The 27,922-nt window shown below is 34.6% G+C and overlaps 1 long non-coding RNA gene across 1 annotated transcript in view; it reads right to left on the bottom strand.

Moving 5' to 3' along the window:
* The window catches only part of LOC126931256 (uncharacterized), a 34,028-nt gene extending 7,898 nt beyond the window's left edge, over nt 1-26,130 (bottom strand). The window contains exons 1-2 of the long non-coding RNA XR_007717809.1: nt 25,550-26,130; nt 25,225-25,457 (exon numbers count right to left, since the gene is read on the bottom strand). This is a non-coding gene — a long non-coding RNA (uncharacterized LOC126931256). The remainder of the gene's footprint in view (nt 1-25,224; nt 25,458-25,549) is intronic.
* Nucleotides 26,131-27,922: the final 1,792 nt, after the last annotated feature.

The raw sequence follows: 27,922 nt of genomic DNA, 5'->3' as shown, positions 1-27,922 counted from the left end.
CCAGCATTTAGTGGTGTCAGCGTTCTGGATTTTTGCCATTTTGATAGGCGTGTTGTGGTATTTCATTGTTGTTCTAATTTACATTTTCTGATCATATATGATGCGAAGCATCTTTTCATATGCTTATTTTCCATCTGCATATGTTCTTTAATGAAATTTCTGTTAAGGGCTTTGGGCCATTTTTTAACCTGGTTTTCTGTTTTCTTATTTTTCAGTTTTAAGAATTCTTCATATATGTTAGATAACAGTCCTTTATCAGATATGTCTTTTGCAAATACGTTCTTCCTATCCATGGCATATCTTTTCATTCTCTCAAAAATGTCTCGCAGAGAAGAAACTTTTAATACTAACAAAGTGCAGCTTATCACCTTTTTTCTTTTATGGATTATAAATTTGGTGTTGTATCTAAAAGGTCATCACCAAACACATGGTCATTTAGATTTTCACCAATGATATCTTCTAGGAGTTTTTGCATTTTATATTTAGTTCTGTGATCTATTTAATTGTTTTTTGTATAGATTCATTTTTTTGTATATGTATATCCAGTTGTTTATTGAAAAGGTTATATTTTCTCCACTGTGATGCATTTGCTCTTTTGTGAAAGATCAGTTGACTATTTGCATAAGTCTATTTCTGTTTACTTCCTTATTTGGTGTTGGAATCTTCGGTATGCTCCAGTTAAATAGAATTTTAAATGAAAGTGTTCTTTAAAATGTAATATAATATGTGATATAATTTGGATATTTATCCCCACCCAAATCTCATGGTGAAATGCAACCTCCACTGTTGGAGGTGGGGCTTGGTGAAAGGTGTTTGAATCTTGGGGGCAGATCCCTCAGGAATGGCTTGGACCATATTCTTGGTGATAAGTGAGTTCTCACGCTGAGTGCACATGAGATCTAGTGGTTTAAGTTTGTGTGGCACCTCCCACCCTACTATTTCTCTCTTTCTCCTGCTTTTGCCATGTGATGTTTCTGCTCTCCTTTCACCTTGTGCCATGACTGGAAGCTTCCTGAAGCCTCCCCAAAAGTAGATGCTGCTATGCTTCCTGTGTAGCCTGCAGAACCATGAGCCAATTAAACTTTTTCTTATAAATTACATAGTCTCAGGTAATTCCGTATAGAAATGCAAGGATTGCCTGATATAATACATAGTCCTTGAATATGTAGTATAATGTAACGCCTTTACATTATATAATAGAAGTTAATTTAAGTGTTTTCTAATACCTAGATCAAATCTGATCATTAAGGAAATAGTAAATTGGAGGGGTGTGACAAAGAAAGAAGTAGGATACATTGAATACATTGAAAATAAGTGAATAAAAACACAGTAGTTTACTAAGCAGTAGGAAGATATGGCACAGAACTTACGACGAATACTAGAAACCCAACAATATCTCTTCATTACCTCATTCTTTAGTATTTGAGCTTCCAGGTTCTAGCTGGCCATATGGTTGTCATATACAGGCTACATTCCCAGCTTTCTCTGCAGTTGATGTAGCTGTGTGATTAAGTGCTGGCCAATAATCAGTTTGGACTGCTATAACAAATTATCATAGACTGGCAGGCTTAAACAACAGAAAAGTATGCTTCATAGTTCTAGATTCTGGGAAGTCCAATATCAAGGCACCCACATATCCAGGGTTTGGTGAGATCAACTGTGCAAACCACATTGAGTTTAGTTTGCAGAAATGCTTGGAAATAAGAGGTGATTTAGTTTTGTTCCAGCTATGAATGTAAAAATCTCTGGATTTTTGTTTTATGTGTGATTAAAAGACATTGCAGGACTTGAGCAGAGAAGTGTCATGATCTGACTGATGTTTTGAAAAGATAGCTCAGAATGCCATTTAAAATCAATTACAGAGGGGAGCATGAGTGGAAACATGGTAAACCATTAGAAGATGGTTATAGTAGTGCTATTTAAAGATCATATTGGCTGCAATTGGGTGGTCAAGGTGGAGGTGGTCAGAAATAAGATTTGTGATATATTTTATAGAGAGGTTGATAAAATTTGCTAATTGATTGAGATCTAGTTTTAGGATATAATCAAAAGAGAAGAATGGAGTATTACTTCTAGTTTTCTTACCAAACCTACTTAGTGAATGATACCATCATTTTCTGATATGGAAAATCCAGGGTGAGGAGATTCCATGGGTAATCAAGAATGCTGTCTGGAACATGTTAAATTTGAAATGCCTCACTGGCAGCCAAGTAGAGTTGTCCAGTAGGGGTGTAGATTTGTGCAAAAGATTGGGACTGGAGACTTAGATGTTGGAGTTATCAGCATTATGGATGGTATTTACACTTATCCCATATACTTTCTCATCTCTGATGTTTGTTAAATGTTTTCCCTTTCTGAGTAGTTATTCCTTATGTTGTTTTGTGAATTTTGACTGATTGTATATGTTGCTCTTATTAGTGGTCTATTTTGGTTCATATACTTTGGTAATTCAGTCTTACAATGTTGTGGTAACACCATCTGGAGTCCCTGAGTTTGCAGTGCTATGATGTGTCACAGATATATTGTGTCTGGAGCAGAGGAGAATTCATTGTGGTATCTCTTTAGAAACATTGCACACAAGATATATGATTAGGCACTAATTGGATTAAGTATGTAGGGAATGTACTTCTCTTATACTGGCTAACTGTAAGGACCATGAATTGAAAAAACATTAAAGTTCATTTCTCTGGTTGCTCTGCAATCAACATAATTGTAGCAGCCTGCTTCTTAAATAACTGAATGATCTTGAAGTCAAACTGTGTCCAATAAGAGAAGGTAGTGGGAATAGAATTAGAAGTCAGTACTCCTAAATTCCAACACTCTTTCTTCCTCATTTTTGACCCTTCATATTCATCTCTTTTTTCTCAAAGTATTTTGGTCACATCTCCCTTTGGCACCTATATTTTGTCTATATGATTGTTTTGTGGGATATATTTTATTGTCTTTACTAACTTTTGAACTCTGTTTAAGTTATACTATCACCTTGTTTTTTAAAAATCCAGTATACCTATAGCAATGATTTATGTAAAATAGATGTAAGAAAATGTTTCTTTCCATCTCAAATCAATTTATCAGTGATATTTGCTTTTGTATTTGTTGGTATTGTCAGACAGTTTCTTAAGGCTACCAAATGATCTAAATCTAAGTAAGATGATACCGTCTTTTGCAAAGTAGTAGTCAAGATCAAATGAAAGACATAAAATATTGATACCAATATTAGGAAGACTTAAACATGAATTTATAATGCCATAACTTTTAAGGATTTTAAAAATGAGTTCCAGAAAAATTGAGGATATAATAAATGTTTTACCTCTGTAACATTAGCTATTGGTTTTTAACTGACTTATCAATAAGTTTTTTTCCTACATTTTGTTTATTTTTGAGTTCCTTGATATTAAATTCAAAATAAATATTTTTAAAATCCTTGCTCCTTACATAATAAATTCAATAATAAATAACAAAATTATTAACCAAATAAAGATTTTTGTTTATATTACATAAGATCCAGTCCAAACTGCAGAAATTTGAGCAGCAAAATAAATACAGCATTATTAGATTGTAACTCACAGTATAAAATAAATATATGAGTTCATATTGACAAAAATGAATGATTAATAAATTCTTAAGTGGGGAAGAGAAGACAAATCTTCCATGGTGAAGAACTGCAAATTAATTATATAGATATTTCAGTCTTAAGGGGGGAAAACAACTCCCTGCTCATTAAGTATAGGCTGCACATGGGAGGCTTAATACCAAAGACTAAAGTATGAGAAAAGGAGGAAAAGAGTAGCTTACAGTGGAAGCACCTAACAAGTGCAGCCTCAGCCATGAGATCAAGGTTAACATGAATAGCCATAAATCATGTTGATAGCATATTTTCTTGTTATGATGTAATTAAAAATGGTATGTTAGCACAGTGGTATTCTCTGCTAAAACCCACAACACCAGTAAAATCACAAGAAAAATGTCAGACAAATGCTGATAGAAGTGCATCTTACAATGCAACTAACCAAAACTCCCTGAACTTATCAAGGTAATCAAAAATAAGGAATGTCTGAGAAACTATCGCAGCCAACAGGAGCCTAAGGAGATGTGACAATTAAATCTATTGTGATAACATGTATAGAATCCTGGGATGGAAAATCTAAGAAAACCGGAATAATCTATGGACTTTAGTTAATAATAATATGTCAGTTTAGGTCTATTAATTATGCCACATGGGCCACACTAACATAAGATGTTCATAATAAGGGAGACTGTAGGCAGGGAAGATGTGGGGGTGGAACTTATGTGGGAAGTTTCTGTGCTGTCTAATTTCTCTGTAAATTTAAAACTATTCTTTACAAATAAAATCTATTAATAATGGTAATTTTAGAAAACAAAAGAGGAAGAAAGACAGTGAGGCAAAGAAATAGTAGCATAAAGTGGATTCAATGTCCTGTTGCTTACTGGTCCTGAGATGTAGGTGTCTACATTCAAGAACCCAACAGAAATCTGTAAGAACTAAGAACAGCCTGTAGCCAACACAGCTAGCAAGGAAATAAGAGATTATACTTTAACAGTCATATGGAACTAAATCTGACAACATCTGAATGAGCAGGAAATGGATTCTGCCCTAGGGTATACAGCAGGGCAAGGAACACAGCTCTCCTGATACCTTGATTTTAGCCCAGTAATACCAATTTCTGACCTACCCAACTGTGTGGAAACCTGACTGATGCAGTCCTGATCGGAATTTTTTCTGTTATATTTGCATATTTACTTAAGAAATATAATAAAAAATTTAACAAATTTAACAACTGGTATTATAACATGTTGATTTTCATCAAAAATTTTGTAGATTTTAACATTTTTCTTAATAGTTTTCAGACTAAATTTTATTAGAGTTGGTTTCCTTAAGAATAGGTGTGATTTAACTAAAGTAAAAACATAAATTATGTTAAGAATTTTTGCATCTCAGTTCATCAGGGATATTGGTCTCTAGTTTTCTTTTTTTATGTCCTGTCCTGTTTTTGGTATTAGGGTGATACTGGCTTCACAAATGATTTAGGGAGGGCTCCCTCTTTCTCTATCTTGTGGAATAGTGTCAGTATGATTGGTACCAATTCTTCTTTGAATCTCTGGTCGAATTCAGCTGTGAATCTGTCTTTTGTCTTGGATTTATTTTGTTGGTAACTTTTAAATTACAATTTCAATCTCTCTGTTTGTTATTGGCCTGTTCAGGGTTTCTAACTCTTCCTGATGTAAGCTGGGAGGATTGTATATTTCCAGGAATTTATCCATCTCCTCTTGGTTTTCTAGTTTATGACCATAAAGGTGTTCATAATAGCCTTTAATTATCATTTGTATTTCTGTAGTGTCAGTTGTAATATCTCTCATTTTGTTTTTAATTGAGCTTATTTGGATCTTCTTTTCTTGGTTAATCTTGCTAATGATCTTGCTAATGCTTACCACCTTTTTGTTTTATTTATCTTCTTTATTTTCTTTTGTTTCAATTTTATTTAGTTCTGCTGTGATCTTGGTTACTTCGTTTCTTCGGCTGGGCTTGCGTTTGGTTTGTTCTTGTTTCTCTGATTCCTTGAGGTGTGACCTTAGATTGTCTATTTGGCCTCTTTCAGACTTTTTGATGTAGGCATTTAAGGTTACGAACTTTCCTCTTAACACCACCTTTGCTGTGTCCCAGAGGTTTTGATAGGTTGTGTCACTATTATTGCTCAGTACAAAGAATTTTTAAATTTTCATCTTGATTTCATTGTTGACCCAGTGATCATTCAGGAGCAGGCTATTTAATTTCCATGTATTCGCATGGTTTTGAAGATTCCTTTTGTAGTTGATTTCCAATTTTCTTCCACATTGTCTGAGAGAGTACTTGATATAATTTCAATTTTCTTAAATTTACTGAGACTTGTTTTGTCGCCTATCATATGGTCTATCTTGGAGAATGTTCCATGTGCTGATGAATAGAATGTATATTCTGTGTTTGTTGGGTAGAATTTTCTGTAAATATCTGTTAAGTCCATGTGTTCTAGGGTATACTTTAAGGCCATTGTTTCTTGTTGACTTTCTGTCTTGATGACCTGTCTAGTGCTGTTAGTGGAGTATTGAAGTCCCCCACTATTATTGTGTTGCTATCTATCTCAGTTATTATATCTAGGAGTAATTGTTTTATAAATTTGGGAGTGCCAGTGATAGGTACATATATATTGAGGATTGTGATATTTTCCTGTTGGACAAGGCCTTTTATCATTACATAATGTTCCTCTTTGTCTTTTTAGGCTGCTGTTTCTTTATAGCTTGTTTTGTCTGATATAAGAATAGCTATTCCTGCTTGCTTTTGGTGTCCATTTGCATGGAATGTCTTTTTCTATCCCTTTACCTTAAGTTTTTGTGAGTCCTTATGTGTTAGGTGAGTCTTTTGAAGGCAGCAGATAATTGGTTGGTGAATTCTTATCCATTCTTCAATTCTGTGTCTTTTAAGTGGAGCATTTAGGCCATTTACATTCAATGTTAGTATTTAGATATGAGGTACTACTGTCCCACTCAATGTGCTATTTGTTGCTCGAATACCTTGGCTTTTTTAAAAAAATTGTTTATTGTATTACAGTTGTAGAAGTCTATGAGATTCATGCTTTAAAGAGATTCTGTTGTGATGCGTTTCCAGAGTTTGTTTTGGGATTTAGAGTTCCTTTAGCAGTTCTTGTAGTGCTGGTTTGGTAGTGTCAAATTCTTTCAGAATTTTTTTTTCTAAAAAAGACTGTATCTTTTCTTCATTTATAAAGCTTAGTTTCACTGACTACTAAATTCCTGACTGATAATTGTTTTGTTTAAGGAGGCTGAAGGTATGGTTCATATCCCTTCTAGTCTGTGGCATTTCTGCTGAGATATCTGCTGTTAATCTTACAAGTTTTCCTTCATACAGTACCTGGTGCTTTTGTCTCATGGCTCTTAAATTTCTTTCCTTCATCTTGACTTTAGATAACCTGATGACTATGTGCCTAGGTGATTATCTTTTTACAATGAATTTCCCAGGTGTTCTTTGACCTTCTTATATTTGGATATCTAGATCTCTAGAAAGGCTGGGGAAGTTTTCCTCAATTCTTCCCCCAAATATGTTTTCCAGGCTTTTAGATTTCTCTTCTTCCTCAGAGTGGGAGAAAATCTTCACAATCTACACATTTGACAAAGGATTAATACCCAGAATCTACAATGAACTCAAACAAATTAACAAGAAAGAAAACAAACAATCCCATCAAAAAGTGAGTGAAGAGCATGAATAGACACTTCTCAAAAGAAGATATACAAATGACAAATGAGCATATGAAAAGTGCTCAACATCACTAATGATCAGGGGAGTGCAAATCAAAAACACAATGTGATACCACCTTACTCCTGCAAGGATGGCCACAATCGAAAACTAAAAATAATAGATGTTTGCGTGGTTATGGTGAAATGGGAACACTTCTACACTGCTGATGGTAATGTAAATAGTACAACTGATACAGGAGATGTAAATTATTTAGGCAGAGAGTGAGGGTAAAAAAGTCCTCAGTGGAATTTCCCTTTTAACAAAAAAATGTAGTGCCAGAATCATTTATTTTCTATCAAAGAGCACTCTGAAAAATCGAGTTGCAAATATAGATAAGCAAGCTGGAAGCTTGCCCGGGTGAATGCCAGCAACCGTGCTAACAGAAAAGAGCTACCTGATGGCCAGGCATGTATGATATGGAGGTTCCATCTTCCTTTTCTTTTTTTTTTTTGTCACCACGTGTTCAGTAAAGGAATAGGCAGCATCGTGCTTCTCAGGCGGAAAAGTAATCTGCATAATAAAAAATTAGGATGGATATGGCCAGCTTTTTGCACACCATGCAAATGACATGCCTGGTCTGACCAATCTTTTGTCCCCTATGTAAATCAGACACTGCCTCCTCAAGTATTTATTTATAAAACCTTCTGCATTTCACCATGGAATTGGCAACCCATTTCTCCAGTACTTCTCTCTCTACAACAGAGAGCTCTTCTCTTTCTTTTGCCTATTAAACTTCCGCTCTGAACCTCACTCTTTGTGTGTCTGCATCCTAGTTTTCCATGATCATGAGACAATGAATCTTGGGCATTTACTCTGGACACTTCACAACCACTAGGGAAAACTGTGTGGAGATTCCTTAAAGAACTAAAAGTACAACTACCATTTGATCCAGCGTTCCCACTACTGGGTATCTACCCAGAGGAAAGGAAGTCATTATATGGAAAAGAAGCTTGCACATGTATTTTTATAGCAGCACAATTTGCAATAGCAAAAATATGGAACCAGCCCAAATGCCTATCAATCAATGAGTGGATGAAAAAATTGTGTGATACACACACACACACACACACACACACACACACAATAGAATACTACTCTGCCATAAAAAGGAATGAATTAATGGCATTTGCAACAACCTGGATGGAACTGGAGACTATTATTTAAAGTGAAGTAACTCAGGAATGGAAAACCAAACATCCTATGTTCTCCGTCATAACTGGGAACTAAGCTATGAGAATGCAAAAACATAAGAATTATACAATGTGCTTTGGGAACTCCAGGGAAGGGGTGGGAGGGAGGTGAGGGACAAAAACTACAAATTGGGTTCAGTGTATACTGTTTGGGTAATGGGAGCACCAAAATCACATAAATCACCACTGAAGAACCTAATCATGTAACCAAATACCACTTGTTCCCCAAAAACCTATGGAAATAATTTTTTTTTTTAAAACATAAATTAAATGTCCGACATGCCAAAAGGACTATGTTTGGCATTGGAGGAAATATTAATTATGTTATTTAGCCTAACAGTGAGTTTCTGTAGAGGTCAATTTAAAATCTAATGGATGTTCTACTAAAATGATAAATAAGGTATCTGGTCTCATGATTAGAAGTTATTGCCTGATTTCATATGTTGTGGTTATTCTCCTCCTAAAGAGTTTGCTAAACCCTAATTACACACACACACACACACACACGGACACACACAAACACACATGCCACACACTTATAAATGAAAGTAATCATGGTTAAAACGGACATTTTGATCTTTAAGAATTTTATACATCTGTGATCTGATTGTATTATTAGGCCTGAGAATTTCTACATGTCCCAAAGACTGGAAATCTTCAGGTTAGTCTTTGATGGCTCTTTTAAGTCTTAGGTTAGCAAGTGGGACCTGTCGTAGCTTTTGACTTTGATTTTTCAGCAGCCTTATATGTTTCTTAAAGTTCGCATTTCTGGTTTTGCAGTTGACTTTTTTACTATGAAGCCTGGGGAGTTTGTTTTGAATTTCGACTTTTATAAGGGCCGGGGAAATAGGCTTATGAGCATACCAGTTTACCCTGCTTTATGAAGGCTTTGTTTATAGGCTTGTGGCAGTTTGTATTTAGGTGAGTGACTTTTATGCAGGCAAGGGGATCTTTTTACATGTGTAGAACTACAGCAACAGCCTTAACAAATGCAGGCGGTCAATGCTGCAATACTGCCCTTAGCAATCTGGCACCACAGAAACAAGGATTCAGTTATGGAGAATAGAGTGGATCAGTTTTATATTGCTGTGTAACATATTTCCACAAGCTTAATAGCAGAAAAAATATACAAATTTACTATCTTACAGTTTCTATGGGTCAGCAGTCACGGCACAGATTGGCTGGATTTTCTGCTCAGTTCTCACACAGCTGAAATAAAACTGTTAGGAGTCAAAGTGTTATCTGGGGCTGTATTCTTATCTTCAACTTGAAATTTATTTAGTTTGTTGGCAGAATTCACTTTTTTGTAGCTGTAGAACTCCTGACAAGTTCCATTTTCTCCTAGGCCAGCAGAAGAGCATGTCTCTCATACTTCACCTTATATTTTAAAATGAATGTTATTGTGTCTATTTGAGATTTACAACATTATGTTATGAAATATGTAGAGAAAGTAAGATGGTTACTATAGTAAAGTGGATTAACATATCTATCATCTCATATAACTACTGTTTTTAAATGATGAGAGAAGTTAAAATCTATTTAACAAAAATCTCCAATGAAATAATTTTATTAACTTTAGTCTTCATTTTATTAATCCTCATTTTATACATTAGATCTGTAGATTTGTTCATCCTACATACCTGCTATTTTGTTGTTTTTAATTTGCATGTCTCTATTTCCTTCCCCATGCCCAGCCCGTGATAAAAACTGTTTCATTTTCTATCTACTTCTGTATCTCCATATATTTGAGCTCATATATATATATGGCACATATAAGTGAGATTATGTGATTTTTTTCTTTGTCTGGCTTACTTCACTTAGTATAATGTCCTCTAAGTACATTCATGTTGTGACAAATAGCATAATCTCTTTCTTTTTAAAGACTGTATAATATCCTGTTACACACAGACCCACTCAGACACACATGTGCATACACACACACACCATTTTCTTTATTGATCTGTCAATGGGCATTTAGATTATTTGTATATCTAGGCTATTGTGAATAATGTGATTAACATGAGAATGCAGGTAGCTTTACAAGATAGCAATTTCATCATCTTGTAGAAGACAAGACTGCTGCGTCATATGGTAATTTTATTTTTATTTTATTTTTTTAGAAACCTCTATACTGTTGTTCATAATGGCTATACCACACTTCATCTTATTTTATTGTATTTACTTGCATATTTATTTATTTAATTGTAGTAAGAACATTTAACGTGAGATCTACTTACACAACAAATTTTTAAGTGCACAATACAATATCATTAATTATAAGCAAAATGTCAAACAACATATCTCTAGAAATGATTCATCCTGCATATCTTAAACTATATACCTGTGAAATAGCAATTCCTCACTTTCCCTTTCCCCAACTCCTGGAAAAAAAATTCTACTCTCTGTTTCTGAGAGTATGACTATTTTAGATACTTCATATGCATGGAACCTTGCAGTATTTGTCCTTCTGCGACTGACTTATTTCACTTAGCATAATGATCTCCGAGTTTCATTCATGTTGTTGCACGCTGTTGGGAAAAGTGGATATCCACAATGGAAAGAATGAAATTGAACGTTTTTCTTACACAGTACCCCAAAACTAATTCAAAGTCAATTAAAGACTTAATGTAAAACCTGAAACTATAAATCTCCTGGAAGAAAACTTTGGGAAAAATTATATGGCATTGTTATTGGCAATGATTTAGATATGAATCCCAAAGCACAAGCAATAAAATAAAATTAGACAAGTGGGAATATATCAAACTAGAAAGCTTCTAACAGTAAAGGAAATATTTAGTAGAGTAAAAAGACAGCCTATGCAATGGATACAATATTGGAAAACCATATATCTATATCTGATAAGGGATTAATATCCAAAATATATAAGGCTCTCCTATAACTCAACAGCAAGAACAAAACAACCAAACAAAAAGTCCACACAACTAAACTAAAAAATAAACAAAGGGCTTCAATAGACAATTCTCCAAAGACATAAAAATTACCAACAGATATATGAATAAATGTTCAACATCACTAATTACCAGTATGATTCAAACCACAATGAAATATTACTTTACAACTATTGAAATGGCTATTAGTCAAAATCAAAAGATAACAAGTGTTGGTGAAGATGTGGAAAAATTGGAACCCTTGTATACTATTCATGGGAATATAAAATTGGTACAGCCACTATTAAAAACACTATGGTGGCTTCTCAAAATATTATAAAAAGGAATTGCCTTATGCTCCAGCCATCTCACTTCTGGTTATATTGAAGTCAGGATCTTAAAGAGATATTAGTACTCTCCTGTTCATTGAACTATTATTTACTATTGTCAAGATAAAAAATCTAAGTGTCTATTGATAGATAAATGGATACAGAAAACGTGCCATAAGCATACCATAAAATATTATTCATTTTTTTTTTGAGGCGGAGTCTCTTTCAGCCGCCCAGGCTGGAGTACAGTGGCATGATCTCGGTTCACTGCAATCACCATCTCTCGAGTTCAAGCGATTCTCCTGTCTCAGCCTCCTGAGTAGCTGAGATTACAGGTACCTGCCATTATGCCTGGCTAAGTTTTTGGGTTTTTTTTTTTTTTTTTTTTGTATTTTAGTAGAGATGGGTTTCACCATGTTGACCAGGCTGATCTTGAACTCCTCACCTCAGGTGATCTGCCCGCCTCGGCCTCCCAAAGTGTTGGGATTACAGGCATGAGCCAGAGTGCCTGGCCTATTCATTCTTTAAAAAGGAAATTCTAGCACTTCATCTTATTTTAATTATTTACCTGATTAGGTCACACTTACCTAGGATAATTTTCCTAAGTTAAGCCAATTGAATAAAGGCTTTAATTACCTCTGCAAAATCTTTTACAGCAACACATACATTAGTGTTTGAATAACTGGGGGAAGGTGCGTACACCAGGGCCTAGAAATCTGAGGTGGAGGCGGTCTTAGAATCCTGCCTACCTCGGGATTTCTTTAAAAGGTTTTTAGACATTAAGATGATAAATTATTTTTCGCCTGCTTAAATTGTCTTTCTCAGCCAATTTACACACTAAGGCTTAGGCTTTTATTCACAAAGATAATTTCCTTCCAGATGGCACCAGAGAGCCATTTTAGATTAAAATTTAATTTTAGATTGATAGCCATTGTGACTGGTGTGAGACGGTATCTCATTGTGGTTTAGATTTGCATTTTTTTGATGATTTGTGATGGTAATTATTTTTTCATGTTTGCTGGCCAGTTGTATATCTCCTTTTGAGAAGTGTCTGTTCGCGTCCTTTGCCAACATTTTAATGGGGTTATTTGGTTTTTGTTTGGTGGTTTGTTTAAGTGCCGTTTAGATTCTGAATATTAGACCTCTATCTAATATTGCACGGATTGCAAATATTTACTGCCATTCTGTAAGATTGTCTATTTACTTTTGATAAGTTGATTTGCTGTGCAGAAGCTCTTTAGTTTAATTAGGTTCCACTTATAAATTTTTGTTTCTGTTGCAATTGTTTTGGGGGGCTGAGCCAAAAATTCCTTGCCAAGGTTGATGTTGACAAGGGTATTTCCTAGGTTTTCTTCTTGGATTTTTTTTTTTTTTTTTTTTTTTTTTTTTTTTTTTTTTTTTTTTTTTGAGGCGGAGTCTCGCTCTGTCGCCCAGGCTGGAGGGCAGTGATGCGATCTCGGCTCACTGCAAGCTCCACCTCCTGGGTTCACGCCATTCTCTTGCCTCAGCCTCCTGAGTAGCTGGGACTACAGGCGCCCGCCACCACGCCCGGCTAATTTTTTTTTGTATTTTAGTAGAGACAGTGTTTCACCGTGTTAGCCAGGAGGGTCTCCATCTCCTGACCTCGTGATCCGCCCGCCTCGGCCTCCCAAAGTGCTGGGATTACAGGCGTGAGCCACCGCGCCCGGCCTCTTCTTGGATTTTTATATTTCGAGGTCTTACATTTATATATTTAATTTGTATACGGTGACAGGTAGGGGTCCAGTTTCATTACTCTGCATATGGTTAGCTAGTTATCCCAGCACCACTTAATGACTAAGGAGTCCTTTCCCCACTGCTTGTATTTGTCAGCCATGTTGAAGATCAGATGGTTGCAGGTGCACGACTTTATTTCTGAATTTTTGAATCTGTTCCATTGATCTATGTGTCTGTTGTACTAGTAAGATGCTGTTTTGGTCACTGTAGCCTTATAGTACAGTGAGAAGTTGGGTAGTCTGATGCCTCTGGCTTTGTTCATTTTGCTTAGAATTGCTTTGGCTATTCAGGTTCTTTTTTGGTGCCATATGCATTTTAGAATTGTTTTGTTTTGTTTTGTTTCTAACTGTAAAAAATGACTTTGGTAGTTTGAGAGTAACAGTGTTAAATTTGTAAATTGCTTTTGGCAGTATGGTCATTTTAACAATATTGATTCTTCTAATCCATAAGCATGGAATGATTTTCCATTTATTTGTGTTGTCCCTGATTTCTTTCAGCAGTGTTTTGTGGTTCTCATTGCAGAGATCTTTCATCTTCTTTGTGAGCTGTATTCCTTGGTATTTTATTTTCTTTGTGGCTATTTTAAATGGGACTGCATTCCTGATTTGGCTCTCAGCTTGAGCATTATTAGTGTTAAAATGCTACTAATTTTTGAACATTTGTTCTGTAACCTGAAACTTTGCCGAAGTTATTTCTCAGTTCTTGGAGACTTTTGGTGGTGTCTTTCGGATTTTCAAGGCACAGAATCATATCATCTGTGAGGAGAGATTCTTTAACTCATTTTCCTATTTAGAAACCTTTTATCTCCTTTGCTTGCCTGATAACTCTGTCTAGCCCCTCCAGTATTATGTTAAATAAGAGTGGTGAGAGTGGGAATTCTTGTCTTCTTCTATCTCTCAAAGGAAGTGCTTCCAGTTTTTGCCCATTCAATATGACATAGCTGTGGGTTTGTCATAGATGGCTCTAATTATTTTGAAATATGTTCCTCTGATTTAGTTTCTTGTTTTTTATCATGAAGGGCTATTGAATTTTATCAAAACTGTTTTCTCTGTCTATTGTGGTGATCATGTGATTTTTGATTTTAATTCTGTTTATGTGGTGAATCATATTTATTGATCTGTGTGTGTTGAACCAACTTTGCATCCCAGTAATGAAGCCTACTTGAACATGGTGAATTAACTTTTTGATGTGCTGTTGAATTAAATTTGCTAGTATTTTGTTCAGGAGTTTTGCACCTATGTTTATCAGGGATATTGGCCTGTAGTTTTCTTTTTTCACTGTATCTTAGCCACGTTTTGGTATCAGGGTGATGTAGGTTCACAGAATGAATTCGGGAGGAGTCCCTCCTCTTCAATTGTTTGAAATAGTTTTAGTGGAAATGGTACCAGCTCTTCTTCATACGTCAGGTAGAATTCAGCTGTGATTCCATCTAGTTTGAGACTTTTTTTAATTGGTAGGGTTTTTTTTATTACTGATTCAAGTTCAGAACTCAACATTGGTTTGTTCATTGTTTCTGCATTTACATGTTCATCACAGCACTATTTATAATAGCAAAGATATGGAATCAAGCTAGGTGCCCATCAATGGTGGATTGGGTGAAGAAAGTGTGGTACATATACACCATGGAATACTATGCAGCCATAAAAAAGAGTGAAGTCATATCTTTTGTAGCAATGTGAATGCAGCTGGAATTATTAATGAATTTATTATTATTATTACTATATAGTAATCATTATTATCATTATTAGTGAATTAATGCAGGAACAGAAAACCAAATACGGCATGTTCTCACTTATAAGTGAGCTAAACATTATGTACTCATGGACATGAAGATTACAACAATAGACACTGGAAAACACTAGAGTGGAGAGAGAGAGGAAATGGGGCAAGTGTTGAAAAATGAACTGTACAGATATAAGCTCTGTATTTGAGTGACAAGATTATTCATACCCCCAAAAAAAAGAAAAAAAAAAAGGAAAAAATAAATGTTAACATTACACTTGTCAATGGATATTCAGTCTTAGATGACATTATGAGGTTGATGTTTCACTATTACAGACTGAATATTTGTGTCTTCCTCAAGATCATATGTTGAAATCCTAACCTCCAGTGTTACTAAATTTGGAGAGGGGGACCTTGGAAGAAACAATTAGAGGTAAATGAAGTCATAAGGATGGGACTTTGTTCCCTAAGGATTAATGACCTTGCAAGAAGAGATACACAAGAACTCACTTCCTCTCTCTGTGCAAATGAACCAAGAAAAGACTCATGTGAGGACACAGAAAGAAGGGACTCAGCAAGAAGATGGCCATATACAAGCTGGAGAAAGAGTCCTTGCCAGAAACCAAATCAGCTAAACCCTGATCTTGAACTTCTAGCCTCCAGGGATGTGAGAAAATAAATTTCTGTTGTTTAATCAAAAAGAAAAAAGTGGTATTTATTAAACTAATATAGGAATATAAAATGATGTACCATGTCTGTTGCAAAACAGAATTTTATTTATCAAGCTAAGCAATTTAGAGAAAAACATTATACCTTCATTCATTTAAAAAACTAATAATAAAAATAAAAATTATACATTTTTAGAAAAAAAGGAAAGAAAAGAAAATGTAGTACATATTGGTCATGGAATACCATGCAGCCAGAAAAAAATGAAGTAATGTTTTTGCAGCAACATGGACACAGCTAGAGGTTATAAATCTAAGTGAATCAATGCAGGAACAGGAAACCAAATGCTGCATGTTCTCACTTTTAAGTGGGAGATAAATGTTGAACACACAGGGACATAAACATGGCAACAATAGACACCGTAGACTACTAGAAAGGGGAGGGAAGAAGATAGGCATGGCTTAAAAGCCTAACTATTGGGTATTGTGTTCACTGCCTTGGGTATAGGATCCATACCCCAAACCTCAGCATTACACAAACTACCCATGTAACAATCCTGCACCTTTACCCCTTGTACCCTGTGTATCTTTTTTTTCCTTTATGTTTTTGAGACAGGTTCTCACTCTGTCACACAGGCTGGAGCACTGTGGCGTAATCATAGCTCTCTGCAATCTCAAACTCCTGGGCTCAAGTGATCCTCCCACCTTAGCTCCTGAGTAGCTGGGACTACAGGCACACACCAATGTGCCTGGCTAATTTTTTACTTTTTTGTAGAGATGAGGGTCTTACTTTGTTGCCCAGGCTGGTCTCTAAATCCTGGGCCCAAAGTGATACTCTTACCTCAGTCTGCCAGAGTACTAGGATTACAGGTGTGAGCCACTCTGCCTGGCTATGCCATATCTAAAATTAAAGTTGAAAATGTTTAAAAACAACAAAATAGTTCATGCCAGGTATAAAGGGCTAAATAAGCTTCCTCAAAGTCAACTTCAACTCACCCTCTCAAATTGTATCTGGAAGTGTTAATTAGAAATTTCCAAATGTAGCTTTACATATCCGAGCCTTAATGGGCCATCTCACTCACAAAGGAGAAGTAGGTATTATTAGTAAAAAACAAAAGGAAAGGAATAATCCATCTTTTGGAGTTGTGATAATGAAAAAAACACAATGACATCATTTTAAGTCCCAAAGCTTAGACACTGGTAGGTCTGATACAAACAAAATGGCAGAGTAGCCAGAAGCTTACCAGAGACAATCAGAGAAAAAGACAGCAAATAAAAGCCCGTCTATGATGTAGACAATTCTAGAGGAGGCCTGTGCCTGTGTAATAGGCTTACCCAGACAGAAACATGAAATCTACATGTGGGGGTGTATTTAAAAACACCTCCCAAGACTCACACAAATCAACATGTCTGAAGCTTCACTGGCAAATGGGCTTACACACAACCTCTGACTGAACATTGACAGAATAATAAGCTACTCTGACCCAGAGGTGACTCCTAACCAGTATTCTAAATAATATCATAGTCATTCCTGGCATTCTCAAAAAACATCACGCCTGTAATCTCAGCACTTTGGGAGGCCGAGACGGGTGGATCACAAGGTCAGGAGATCGAGACCATCCTGACTAACACGGTGAAATCCCGTCTCTACTAAAAATACAAAAAAATTACCCAGACGTGGTGGCGGGCACCTGTGGTCCCAGCTACGTGGGAGGCTGAGGCAGGAGAATGGCGGGAACCCGGGAGGCGGAGATTGCAGTGAGCCGAGATCGTGTCACTGAACTCCAGCCTGGGCGACAGAGCGAGACTCCACCTCCAAAAAGAAAAAAAAAAAAAAAAAGAGAAAAAGAAAAAACATATGCGTGCCCAAGACTGCACACTCTCAGGAGTGACCAGAGAGAGACCCTCTCGGCTATTGTTCCTGGTTGAATATGCAGAGACATGTAAAATTGCTGAACTGTGCTAGCAGTTTACAAACCACAAACACATACTAATGGTAAAGAGTAAAACTAACTGGCCAAAGAGATTTACATGTAACATTTGACAAATTAGTAGCTATACTGACCAGGGTGGCCAGGCTTAAAGAAAAAACAAGGGGGAATATGTGAGCAATGACATCAGAATCTTCTCCCTGTAAGGGAAATATACGGCATAGAATTATTTCAGTCAAGCAACTAAGCAAATTTTAAAAGACCAAATAAGCAATACAACCCCAGGAATTATCAGTATCTAGGATTGGTAAAATAGATTATCTGAAATGTTCAGTTTTCAACAATATAATGGGACATACCAAGAAATAGGAAAGTGTGACTTATAAATAAGGAAAAAAATGGCTATAGAATATGTCTTTAAAGTGACCCTGATAGTGGAGTTAGTGGACAGAAACTTCAAAGCAGCAATTACAAATACTTTCAAAGAACAGAAAGAAATCAAGCTTAAATAACTAAAGGAAGGTATGATGACAATATATTATCAAGTATAGAATACCAATAAGGAGACAGATATTATTAAAAAATAACCAAATTAAAATTCTATAGTTTAAAAGTAAAATAACTAAAAAGAAAAAATAATTAGAAGAGTAGAAATGAGCTAGCAGAAGAAAAGAATAGTGAACTTGAAGACAGATCAATAGAGATCAGGCAATCTGAAACAGAATAAAGAATAAATAAAAATTAACAGAGTCTCAGAGAAATGTAGAACACCATTAAACACACCAACATACATTTCATGGGACTAACAATGGAGAAGACAGCAAGGGACAAAACAAATAAGCAAAGAAATAAAAGCTGAAGACTTATTAAATTTGATGAAAAATATTCACATAAAGAACCTCAGCAAATTCCAAATACAATAAGTACAAAGAGAAAAACAGCCAGACATATCACAGTCAAAATGCTAACAGACAAAGAGAAAATCTTGAAAGGTGCAAGAGTAAAAGGAATCATCACATCAAGCTGACAGCTCATCGGAAAGAAGGGGCCAGAAGGTAGTGGGATGACATATTCAAAAAGCTAAAAGTAAAAACAGTGAAAAATAAATTTATATCTAGCAAGACTATCTTTCAAAAATGAGGGTAAGATAAGACATTCCCAAGGAAACAAAAATTGAGAGAATTTGTTGCCAGTAAACTGCCTTAAAATAAATAGTAAAAGAATTTCTTCAGGTTGAAAGCAAGTGACAATAGACAGTAGTTCAAAGCTATGAGAAAAACAAAGAGTGCCCATAAAGGTAATTATGTAGCTAATTGAAAAATAGAGCATAATTGCATGCTCTTGTCTTTTATTCTTTTGACTGATTCAAAAAGCAATTGCATAATACAACACTCTGACATGTAACACAAAGATATGTCATGTATTTGACAATCACCATTCAAGGAACTGGGTGAGAACGAAGTTATGTTGGACTAAGGAAATGATACCAACTGTTATCTCACACCACTAGACAGAATAAAAAGAAACAGAAAGGGTAAATAAGAATGTTAATATAACAGGCTCTATACATATATATTTGCTTCTATTTCTTTAGTTCTTTAAAAAATTAAGATTATATAAAGTAATAATTATAAAAATGTATTGTTCAGTTTGTAAACTTTATAGAAGTAATATGTATGACAGTAATAGGACAAAATGTAGGGAGGAAAGGTAGCTGTATAGGAATAAAGTTTCGGTATTTTATGGGTATTAAATCAGTATAAATTTAAATTAGGCTTTCATAAGTTAAGACATACATTGTAAGTCCTCGAAGAACCACCAATAAATATTTCAAAATAAGATTTAAAATTTACTAAAAATTAAACTGTTACATTAAACATAAGCTGCCTAGTATAAAAAACACAAATAGATACAGAAAAAAGACATGTGACGCATAGAAAAAAAAAGGCAAAATGGCAGATAAAATTCTAAACATATCAATAATATTAAATGCACATGGGTTATACAATCTCACCAAAAAACAAGGACTTTTGAATTGGATTTTAAAGACTGTGATCCAATAATACTTTGTCTGGAAGAGACATAAATAGTTTGAAAGTAATAGGATGGAAGAAGATATACCACACAACTATAAATGAAAGAAAAGCAGGAGTAGCTATTTCATGCTTTTAAAAATAGCAAAAACCTGACAAAATTTTAGCTGGACTAACCAAGAATAAAAAACTAAGAGAAGTCTGAAATTACTAAAATCAAGAATAAAAAGAGAATGTTACTATTTATTGTATTGAAATAAAAAGATTATAAGGGAATATAATTACAAACAACTATAAACCAACAAGATGAGTTGCATGAAAAGAATTAATTTCTTGGAAGATACAAAGTACTGACTCTTACTCTAGTATAAATAGAAATTCCAGATAGATCTATAATAAGCAAAAGATTGAATTGATCATTTTAAAACTTCCTGAAAGAAAAGCCAAGTACCATATGTTTTCACTGGTGAAATCTATCAAACATTCAAAGAAAAACTACTATAAATACTTCACAAATTCTTTTAATAAATAGAAGAGTTGGAAACAGTTTCCAACTCATCCTATGAGGGCAATAGTACCCTGATAGTAAAACTAGAAGAAAAAAGCTACGACTTAATATTGCTTATGAATATATTTGCAAAATTACTCATCAAAATACTAGCAAACCAAATCCAATAACATATTAAAAGGATTATACTCCATGAACAAGTAGGATTTATCCTAGGAACACAAGGTTGACTTAACATCCAAAAATTAATTAATGGAATAAGCCATTTTGACAGAATAAAAGAAAAAAATATTATACAGTCATTTCGAAAACATTTGATGTACTACAACTACATTTCATGATAAAAATACTCATTTATACCTAGTAAAGACCATCTCTAAAAAATCAATAGTTAACCTTATACTTAATAGTGAAAGAATGGATATTTTCACCCTAATATCAAGAACCAGACACAGATGTTTGACTTCATCACCTTAATTTAACATTGTGTTGGAGTTTCCAGCCCAGGCAACTAGGTAAGAGGAAATAAAAGACATCTAAATTGGAAAGAAGGAATTAAAACTATCTCTATTTGCAGATCACATTATTTTGTATACAGAAAATCCTAAGGATTACACTAAAAACCTGTGAAAGCTGAAAAATAAAAGATCAATTTCTAAAAATCAATTATTTCTATAGGTTAGCAATGAAAATTATGCATTTGAAATTAAAACATTTCTAACCAAAATGGCATGAAAAAGAACAAAATATTTAAGTATAACAAAAAGGTTTATAAGATGTGTACACTAGAAAATACAAAACATTGCTTAAAGATATTTTAAAAACCCTTAAATAAATAGAAAGACATCTCATGTTCATGGATTGAAAGACTAATAATGTTAAGATGCCCATTACTTCCTAAATTGGTGGAAATATTCAATGCAACCCCTGTCAGAATTCTTGCTGGCTTTTTTGAAGAAATTGGCAAATTGAAGTTAAAATTCATGAGGAAATGCAAGGGACCCAGAATAGTCAAGCGATCTTGGCTCATATTTCCTGATTTCAACCCTTACTGCATAGCTACAGTAATCAAGACAGTGTGGTACTGGCATAATTACAAACATATGGTCAATTTATTTTTGACAAATGTACCAAGAAAATTAAATAGTGAAAAAATAGTCATTTCAACAAACACTGCTGGGGAAACTGAATGACCATTTTCAAAGGAAAAAAGTTGGAACCTTACCTCAAATCATATGCAAAACAAAAAACAAATAACAACAAAGAAATAAACAAACAAAAACATAAAAACTCAGAATGGATCATAGACTTAAACATAAGGGATTAAACTATAAATTCCTGCCAAAAATGTAGGAGTAAATCCTAATGATCATGGGTTAGGAAACTTTCGTAGTTAACACATTGAAAACATAAGTAGGAAAAAAACAAAATAAATTAAACTGTATTATTTAAAAACTTTTATGCTTCAAATTATATCCTCAAGAAAAAAAAAACACAGAATGAGAGAACATATGTCTGATAAATAACTTATATCCAGATATTTAAATGAATCTTACCATTCAATAAAAAAGGCAGTAACTCAATTTTAAAATGGTGAAAGGAATTGAATAGGTATTTTATCTGAGAAGATATACATGTGACCAATAAGTGTATGAAAAGTTGTTCTACATCATTAGTGAAAATCAAATCAAAGCCACAATGAGATGCTATTTACACTTACTGGATGGCTATGATAAAAAAGATGACAACAGCAACTTTAGCAAAGATGTGGAGAAATTGGAACGCGTATATGCTGCTGGTGGGAATGTAAGATGGTGCAGTCACTTTGAAAAATAGTCTGGCAGTTTCTCAAAAGTTAAACATAGTGTTATCATATGACCCACAATTCCATTCCAATGTATATATCCAAATGAAATGAAAATCTATATCCATACAAAACCTTGTTTATGATTATTCGTGACAATACTATTCATAGTGGCCCAAGAATGGAAACAACCCAAATGTCTATCAGCTGAAAAATGTGTCCATACAATCTGGCATATCCATACAATGGAATATTATTTAGCAATAAAAAGAAATGAAGTATTAATTCATGCTATGGTACAATGACTCTTAAAAACATTATGCTAAGTTAAAGAATCTAGCCACAAAAGAACATATTTGTATTAAATGGCCAGAATAATGAAGTATATTAGTAAGTTGCTTAGGGTTGGTATAGAATAGGGATTGACTATTAATGGGAACAAGGATTTTTTTGTTTTAGGATGTTGAAATGTTCTAAAATTTAATTGTGCTGATGGCCATGCAACACAGTGAGTAGACTGAAAAATGTTAGATGGTATACTCTAAATGAATAGGTTGTATGGCAGGTGAATTATTTTCAATAAAGCTGTTTGAAAACAAAAACAACAAAAACAAATGATTCACCAGATCTGGGATTTTCAAAAGCTGAGCAAGACGATGTATTGAGGAGCATATGACAAAAGTTGGTACATCTTAGGCTTCTGGGGTCACAAGTTACAGAAAAAGAAAAAAAACACAAACAAACAGAGCAAGTTTACCTTAGAAATATGCTGAAGGTGATTCTCCAGTTCAAATAAATGAGAGGACTAGGGGAATTCTTTTCTGTGCCACAGATTTCAAAAATTTCTAAGCTTACCCTTATTAAATGACTGAATTAAAGCATAGGACTAAAATGCTTGCTCACAAGGAAGTGTGAAAGCACAGAGCTCAAAAAATAAATGGAATTAGGAGGGATTAAATTAAATTTAGAGGTGAGATAGGGAGGGAGTAAAACAGCATATGGTGACTGGAGCTGCTACCAGTGTAAATTTCTAGACTTTGCAAGAAGGCAGCAGTAGCTCAAATGGCAGCATGAGAAGACAGTTTGAGTAGGTGGATTCCCTCTAAAATGATAGGTGCTTATTCAAAAATATTAACCCCATAATGAGAACTTTCACTCACTTCTGTTTCACGTAAGTGTTTATGCACTGAAATTGACTGCCTGACAGCTCATTATGGCTAAAATAAACATTTACCCCATTTCCTCTTCCTTCAGATACTATTGAGTTTCTGCTATGGTCTATGGCAGAGGTTAACTCTGGCTGGACATTAAAATATCCTGGGCTGAGACGTCCCTAAATAGATGAATGGATAAATAAACTGTGGTTCATCCAGACACTGGAATATTATTCAGTAATAAGAAGAAATGAGCTTTCAAGCCATGAAAAGACATGAAGAAAACTGAGATATATACTGCTAAGTGAAAGAAGTCAATCTGAAAAGGCTACATACAGAATGATTTCAACTAGGTAATTCATCTGGAAAAGGCAAAACTGTGAAGACAGAACAAAAGAAAACAGCAGTAGTTGAGAGCCAGGGGTTCCAGTGGAGGGAAAAAAGAATGAATTATTGGAGCTTAGGGGAATTTAAGGCCAGTGAAACTATTTTGAATCATAAGTAATACTGGGTATATGCCATCCATTTGTTAAGACCTATAGAATGTACAACACAGAGTGAATGTTAGTGTCAACCACAGATTTTAGTTAATAATTATTCATCAAAATTGTGTCATCAGTGTAGCAAAGGTACCACACTGGTGCAATATGGGAACTCCCTGTACTTTCCACTCAACGTCTGTAAACTTAGAACTGCTTTTATTGTGGTTACTAAAAAATAATAATAAAAAACCTTGGGATATTTAAAAAATACATCTTTACACAGTCCTCATTCAAAGATGCTGATTTAACTATTATTGGGTAAGATATTAGTATTTTTTTAAAGTATACAAGACAATGATAGTATACATTTGGGAATGAGAACTACTGGTTAATGACAACACTAAGTATGTTATTATAATAAAATTTTATGAAGAAATGTCTAGGTATTGGGGTTTGGCTGGTTATCTAGATTTGTCAGAAATGGACCAGGGCTATGAAGCTATGATATATTTTATTAATTATTTGACTTTTTATGGCATGATTTTTTTTTTTTATGAGATGGAGTCTCACTCTGTCACCCAGGCTGGAGTGCAGTGGCATAATCTCAGCTCACTGCAACCTCTGCCTCCTGGGTTCAAGTGATTTTCCTGCCTTAGTCATCCGAGTAGCTGGGATTACAGGTATGCACCCCCACGCCCAGCTAATTTTTGTATTTTTAGTAGAGACAAGGTTTCCCCATGTTGGCCAGACTGGTCTTGAACTCCTGATCTCAGGTGATCCACCTGCCTCAGTCTCCCAAAGTGCTGGGATTATAGGCATTAGCCTCTGCACTCCACCAGAATATTTTGATTCTTTTTTTTAATGAGATACATGAGAGACTTTGGCTAAGTTCAACTTTATTAGTGCTATGGCATTCGTAGCTTTTACAATAGGTGAAACATACTATAGCTTCAAGTATCAAGACTTCTTGCAGAGATTAAATGGAATAAGAAATTGAGAAGAACTTTAAATTTTTAGGCTTCAAATTATTTTACTTAAATAAAATATTGATATCTTAAATGTAAAATTTCTTTGAACATTTTAAAATATTTCTGTGAAACTCATAATGGAAGGGGAGTTTATTTTAGCTGTTATTTTATCTTTGGTACATCACAAAGTTATTTAATCTTATTGCAGAAAATTTGATGAGATATAACGAAATATAGGTTGACATAATTTTAGCTGGGAAATAGTAAAGGGTATATAATTTGGACTGAGCAAATCTTAGAGTTAGTTTTTTTTTTTTTTTTTTTTTTTTTTTTTTTTTTTTTTTTTTTGATGGGCTGTGGAGCTTTTTGTGGGATATACCTTATGAGTTAGAGGATCACAGATAATCCAGGGAGAACTCATTGGTATTTTGATTGGAGCCTCTTGGGTATGGAAGCAAACTAGTCCTGAAAAAAAGCTAACATGCTTACCTGAGAGGGACAATCATAACCCAAGATGACCTTACGTAAGATGTTCAAATCCAATAGGTAAGAGTGCAAAAGGCTTGAAGGATTGATGATGGCTACTTCTACCTCTACTATTTCTTCCCTAGAGAGGATATTCTCATGACAGGCTGCACAATAGAAACACTTGAGAAGTTTTCAAAAATCCTGATGTCCAGGTGACAAGTAGACTAGTTAAATAAGAATATCTTGGAGGAGACCTAGCATCAAAAAGAGAGGCAGCACTTATTCTTTGGTGATTTGGAAGAACACACTGCATATGTATAGATCACCTATTTCTTTCTTCTCTCACTATGAAATTGGCCTGACTGCAGAGAGATGCATTATCTATCTTTGCATCTATGCTGTGATTATTACTGGGCTTGTGACTAGGTAGGTAAATCTGACAAATCTGGGGTGAATTATTAGCAGTTTGCCCTTCTCCAACTTAGCTTTTATCCCCAATTAAAGCTGACAGCTTGATCTCTGTCATGCTTCCAAATATATCTCTCAATTTGTTCCAAAATAAAGACCTAATTTACTAGCCCATTATGTCTGTGAAGCACTTATGAACCAGAGAAATTTCAAGGAACCCAGTTGCTCGAAATACATCTGGCTTCTAATAAGATTCTATTCTCCTGTTCTCTCTCCCTCTTTCTTTGGGGCTGGAGGCTGCATGTTCAGCTTTATTCTCTTTTTCTCTGGATACGTCTGTCTTTGAGTCCCTTGATGACTCATGGTGAATCTAGGTTTCTATGACACTGGTTCTAACAGCAGTTGAATAATACCTTATAACTCCAGGAACCAATGCCAACAAGTTGTATTCCTGAATCTCAAAATGTAAATTTCCAAGAGAAAATAAGATTATCTTATCTTGAAATATATGCTAACTTCTCTTCTCATCAACTGTGCTAGCTAGAAAGTCACAAGTTGCACAGAAGGCTGCCCACTCCTTCATCAGTCTGGGTCTGAGGATGTTTCCCAGAAAGGTGTTGGCTGGAAGGGCATCCCACAGTATAGCTACTGAATCACCAGCTTTGTTCTGTTTTTATATTTATTCCAAGTTTCCCGTGTAACTTTCAAAAAGTTCTTGAAAACTTTTATCCCTTAATTGTAAAAATTACCAAAACTGCCATTGTGAGAATAAGACAATTAGATGCACAATTTAGAGAACTTTAGAAAAAGTTGGATTTATGATATTTTTAGGTAGTTCAAATGTATTTCTTAAACTACAGGTTAAATAAGAGTTATTGTTTAAACTTCTGAAGTTGTTACTATTATTTAAGGATAAAATGATTATTGGAGATTATCTTACCTGGGGAAAGAGAATGATCACAATCATTTTACTTCTAATGTTTCTTTTTTAGACATTAATTGTACCTCTACAACATTTTTTAAAAGAACTTCTTCAAAGTGTTTAAACCCTATTATTGAATGTTTAATTTTGCTTAAAAATAGTCTCAACTGAATTTTACCTCACTAGTGAACTATCTACAAATTGATTTTTGCTTTTCGAGAAAAGTGTTGAAATGTGGCTTGTTAAGGAAATACTGTTTCATTTTTTAAAATATGTTCTCTTACACTTTTGTTGTTTAGATTCCTTTCATTTAGTTTTACTTTAATGTTGTAGGATATGAAATTTCCTAGGGAGACCAAAGTGTCCATTTTGATTTTCCCTGCTATTAACCAATTATTCACTGGAGGCAGCACTAGTTTTAAGTTGCAATAGCATTAGTCAGAGTTTTTAGAAGACCTGTATTTGATTCCATCTTTCTAACTAATGAATTGTATAACCTTGGGCTGGTGACAATATTTCTGAACTTCAGTTTCTCATCTTTGAAAGAACAGAGTTAGAATATATTTTCTTTAATTCCCCTTCTAGTTCTGACGTATTATTCCATGAATGGCTCCACAGAGCAGAACTCTTGGCTCATGGTTATTATGGTAAACTATTACAAGGCTATAGAATTACATTTATAGATTTCTATGAAACACCATCAGAGGTTCACTGCTTGTGCCCCAAGAACTTAACAGAGGATCCTAAAAGGTACTGATATTCCTTGATTTATTCATGTACCTTAGCATTTGCTCCTGATCCAAATGGGCAATCAGTTTTCCTGAGGCATTAAGGTGTCATGATGGTAAAGGCAGGGAGTGACGTGTACCGAGAAACAGAGAATATGTGATTTAAAATTTATGTAAGTAGTAGGGTCTTTTCTGAAGAACCTGAAAAGTTTTACAAAATTTAGGAAATCCTTATGCATGAGGCTCATTCCAGGTTTTATTTCTTGATCTTGTTATCGCTTATACTTGCTCTGCATAATGGGGATACAACAGAAGAAGGGCCCACGAGACAGGGCTAGACTAAGCTGGTAGAATGTCATTCCCGTTGTGTTCTATTGATCAAAGCAAGCCACAAGACCAAGTCTTATAGGGAAATAGGCTCCATCTCTTGACGGGAGAATCTGCAAAGTGTTGCAATCATTTTTGAAATCGGGAGAATCTGCTAAGTGTTGCAATCATTTTTGAAATCTATCACATCCTCAGATTCTGATAAAATTGACAACTAATATATACTTTACAGAGTTTCCATAAGCATTCAGTAAAATAGAGTGCTTGTTTCAGTACTTGGTATAGAATGTCCACTCAGTAGGTGAAACCTCTTTATCAGCTACATAGCTATTAT

The sequence above is a fragment of the Macaca thibetana genome, chromosome 11 (assembly GCF_024542745.1).
Source record: "Macaca thibetana thibetana isolate TM-01 chromosome 11, ASM2454274v1, whole genome shotgun sequence".
Lineage (NCBI taxonomy): Eukaryota > Metazoa > Chordata > Mammalia > Primates > Cercopithecidae > Macaca > Macaca thibetana.
The sequence above is the reverse complement of the archived record's forward strand: the minus strand, read 5'-3'. Positions and strand labels throughout refer to the sequence as shown.